Source organism: Meriones unguiculatus, chromosome 17 (assembly GCF_030254825.1).
Source record: "Meriones unguiculatus strain TT.TT164.6M chromosome 17, Bangor_MerUng_6.1, whole genome shotgun sequence".
Classification (NCBI taxonomy): domain Eukaryota; kingdom Metazoa; phylum Chordata; class Mammalia; order Rodentia; family Muridae; genus Meriones; species Meriones unguiculatus.
Window position 1 is genome coordinate 12,765,615 of NC_083364.1, and position 4,824 is coordinate 12,770,438.

Sequence of the window (4,824 nt, forward strand, 5' to 3'; positions counted from 1 at the left end):
TCCCTGGTGCTCACTGTCCAGACAGCCTAGCCTAATCAATGAGCTTCCACATAAACCTGTTCTCAAAACCAGCTGGTAGCTGCAGGCTGCCGAGGTGTGTATGTGGGCACACATGTGAACATAAGGTTGAAGGGAGAAGTGGTGGGTTGTACAGAGAAGGAACTGGAGGGGAGGGAATGCAGGTTGGACTGGATCATGTATTCATGATCTAACATGTATTCATGTCCTCATGTACTAACATTATATAAAATATTTAATTGAAGACAAACTGGGACAAGCCGGGTTCAGTGATGTACACCTGTAATCCCAAAACTGAGGAGGCAGAGGCAGGCAGATCGTTGTGAGTTTGAGGCCAGCCTGGTCTACAAAGCAAGTCCAGGGCAGCCAAGGCTACACAGAAAAACACTGTCTTGAAACAACAACAATAACAAAAATGAAGTAAACATGTAAAAACAACTAATATTTATTTCCGTTAAAAGCCAACTGGAAACAGTACCTTCATGATAAAACTATGTTTTTTCTAATTAAAATCACCTTAATTCTATTTGAAAATTAAGGAATTATACAGTGATAAGTAAGTTAAAGAAAAGTAACATCCTTGAAAGTCTTGGCAATGCACTGGTGGTTTAGAATCTAAAAATCAAAACAGAAACAGTTTTGAATTTTGGAAAAAAAGGGAGCCTACATAATCACGTAAATCATAGTCGATATGACATAAAATGTTTTAATAAGTAAAAGTTGGACTCTGACTATTTCCAGGTTAACCTAACCACGAACAAATAGTAAATCATGAAAGTAATGTTTACTTTCGTCCTTCGAGGCATAGAACATTGTGTTCATTCACCAGTCAAGTGCATGAAATGTGGAACATGAAGCTTTCCATATCATCAGCTAAAACCAAAACAGAAATAAGACTCCCCAGAATTTATTTACAGACTTTTAGTTTCTTTCTTCTCTGCACTGGGGACTGAACCCAGGGCATGGCACATGCCAGGCAACTCATCTGCCACTGAGGCAGGTCTCCAGCTTTCCCTCCAAAATTACCTTGAAATGTCTAATTTAATAAGAAAACGTTTACTAAAGTGCAAGCTGGACCTATTTATTTATTTATTCATTCCCAGGATTGATTTCTGTTTTCTTCCCAAGCTGAAGCATAAATATATAAAGTGGTTTATAGAAGTATAAATATACTGTGCATACTATATGATAAAATAGAGAGCATACTTATGAGAGTACATTCCCTCCGGTAGGTCCATGAGGCGTCACGCGGCAGGCAAGGTTAGTGTTGTCTAACAGTACCTGTACTGTGTTCTTCCTACAATCAACTGTCCTTCCCTCCATTGCGCAGTCACGTCGGGGGATCAAGAGGGCCTTCGAAAACATGTTCCCACAGATATAAACCTGGTAGTCAAAGAACAAAACCAGACACATCTGCTGTCTTAGCCATTTTAGAATGTTAGGAAAATGTATGTTTTATTCTTTTCTCATTTGACTCTGAGCTGAGACGTTTCTCTCCATGGTCGGTTGCAGCAGTGACCAAGACATTCCTCGGTCATGTGTGGCAGCTTACTGTATGCGGGGTAGACTTCAGTGGCTGTAGTTGTAAAGATTACAGGATATTGTACTTATACCGAGGAACCCCAAATGTCACTGAACCCTGGCTACCCTTCATATTCTGAAGCAAAATGTATATTATAAACTAAAATACCATCATTATTAGAATTAATTTAATATCGTGACTGGAGAGACTAAATGACTTGCGCTGAAGCCACAAGTACACCAAAGCATTCAGTGTGTCAAGGGGATAGATATCACCTCCCCATTTGCTCAGACGTCCTTGAAGGCATGATCCCCTCTGCAAGCTGACAGACACTTCATCCTGTCTCCTAAGGGCAACCACAATGCTTTGTTTTGTTACATGAGGTAACATTAATATGCAGGCCTACAACCTCTGAGAACCCCTTGTCATTTATTTTGAAAGATATTCTTTGGTCCATTTCCATTATTCCATGCTCTTAAAGCCACACTAACAACCAGTGTGAAAATTTGGGCCATTGGATAAAACATCCAAATGTGTTAGGCTAAATAATGCCCCGCTTCTCCAGGTCATAACTTAATCTCTAGATCCTGTGACTATTGTCTTACACAGCAGACTGTCTCAATGTGACCTAGCTGCTGAGGTGCAGAGCCTTCCAGAGACACAGACACTCCAGCCTTGAGGAAGGCAGAAGCTGTAATGTTCTCAATCGCTCCATGGGCAGTTCACTACAGCAGCCTTAGCAAACTGTGCTGTGTCAGTAGAACACCTTGAAGGGAGGTGCCACTGTAACAAACAGTTACATGTGGAAGGGGCTTGGAAACTGGGAAATGGGGGTGGCTGGAAGAACTCTCAAGAGTAACTTTTTTTTATTTTTATTTTTATAAGCAAAGTCTACTTTAGATTGCCTGAAACAGACTGCAGAATAATTCAGATGCTCACAGTTCATTTAGTGAGCAAGACTCAGAAGAGAGCAAGGAACACAGTAGAGAAAACCTACATTGCCTTAAGTACAGACTCCCCGAAACTGACTTCGTTAAAGGAAATACACAATCTAGCAAATTCCATACCAGGACAGGATACACTTTACACTGTCTTCTCAAGCTTTTCCTGTTACACTGACTTACCAATGGCTACTTTGCCCCACATTTGTACACTGTGTTTGTGTTTCTCTTTTGTGGGTTTGTTTAATATTTGCAGATGATCTTCTGGGCTCCTCCAAGGGGCTTGGGTCACTTCTCCAGCCACACACCCTGCAGCACACACAGCTTGTCTTCTAAGCTCCAGAAGGCTCAATTCCATTGCTGTTGCTCTTCTTGGTGGTCATCTTATGTTACTGCAGCTGGCTGGGATGGACTTCCCCAATAGCCTCTCAAAGGCTCTCTGCATGGTCCCTTTAATCCTGGGCCTTCAACTGCTGCTGAGGCTGCACCTTCACCAGTGGCCTCTCCTGGCTTCTCCCAGAGCCAAGTCTCAGCTGACCTCCACACTCCTTCATGCCTTCAAAACCAGTACCACCTGGGTGACTCATACACTACCAAGTTCTGTTGCCAACAGCCTTGGCCACCTCTGGAACACAGAGCCTGTGTGTTGACCCCGAGAAAACACTTTCCAGAAGGCTTTACGTTAATGATGCTGGGCTCTTAAGCACTGCTAGTTCCTCAGCTGTGGCTGAGCAGCACTGATTGTCTCAGTCACACAAAGCTTTCTCTTCAACTGTGCTGGTCTTTGTTAATCACAGCTGATTCTTCAGCCCCAGCTGTTCAGACACCACAGATTTCTCACAAAAATGGCCCAGCAGAGCCTTTGCTTTCCTCTGAAACTTGACTAGCCAGGCCTCTATTGTCAGCACCGCTCTCAACATCCTTATCTTCCAAGCTCCAGCAGCTGCCCACTAAGCTGTCAACACTCAATGGTTTTTCATCCAAAGTTTTAAGTCCTTCTGCAATCCTCCCAAAACATCACGGTCAGCTCAGTCTCACAGCAACACCCCACAATCCTGGTACCAACATGTCTCAGTTAGGGCTGCTATTACTACAATGAAATACTGTGACCAACAAGAAAGTTAGGGAGGAAAAGGTTTATTTGACTTACATATCACTGAAGGAAATCAGGACGGGAACTCAAGCAGGGCAGGGACCTGGAGGCAGGAGCTGATGCAGAGTCCATGGAGGGGTGTTGCTTACTGGCTTGCTCCTCATGGCTTGCTCAGCCTGCTTTCTTATAGAACTAGGACCACCAGCCCAGGGATGGCACCATTCAGGATGGGCTGGGCCCTTCCTCATCAATCACTAATTAAGAATATGACCTACAGCTGTTATGGATCAATTGAGGCTCCCTCCTTTGAGATGACTCTAGCTCATGTTAACAAAAGACTAGTCAGGACAGATACCAAGGGACTTTGGGGATCTTCCTGCCTCTGCCTTTCCATCCCTGGGTTTACTGTGTCCTGGGACAGAACTGGGACCTTTGGACCTTATTCGTCTTTGCAAGCACTTTACTGATCGAGCCTTTTCTCCAGCCTGGATCTTCTAATGTCTTTCATTAAACTCTTTATTTATATGCATATTGGATCTTTTTGTTTCATTTTTTATTTTTTTTCATGTGAACTTAGTTATTTTCTATTGTGATTTCTAAGAAACCTGGGCAGGTTTAGTAGCACAAAAAGTTTTATAAATGTTGATAAGAGTAGAAAGGCTCTTTAGTCTAAATTTTAAATCATACATTAAAAAATGTTTTTACTTATCCTCTTTATAAAACTACTGGTATTTTGACCCAGAGAACATCTAAAATTCATGATACCATACATTCTATTTTTCAGTACCCGTTGTGTTATTAATCCCTTTATTAGTACCTGAGGATTGTTAATTAGTTATTAACTTTTTTCCATCCCCACAGAAGAATCTTATGTATTTGTCCTGTTGTTTGGTCTGATCTGTGGCCATCTAAAATTGCTTTGGTTAAGTTTTGTTTTGTTTTGTTTTTTGGTCTCATGGCCAGTGTCCAGTAAAACTGACTTGCATCTCTCTTTAGAAAACTGTTGGAATCTGGAGAATGTTCTTAAACACATGTGCAGGCAGCGATTAGTTATTTAGCACCCTACATCCTCATCACTTGTTTTAGCAATGTGGCAGAGCAAACAGAACCATGGTTTTGTCAAAATGCAGTTTGTGGCCACCTCTGTCTTGTAGATGACCCCTGTGTGTGCCTGACGGCTACCACGAGCAGGTGCTGGATAATACTGAGTGGCATAGGTCATCCTACAAACAGGCACCATGCCTGGAAGA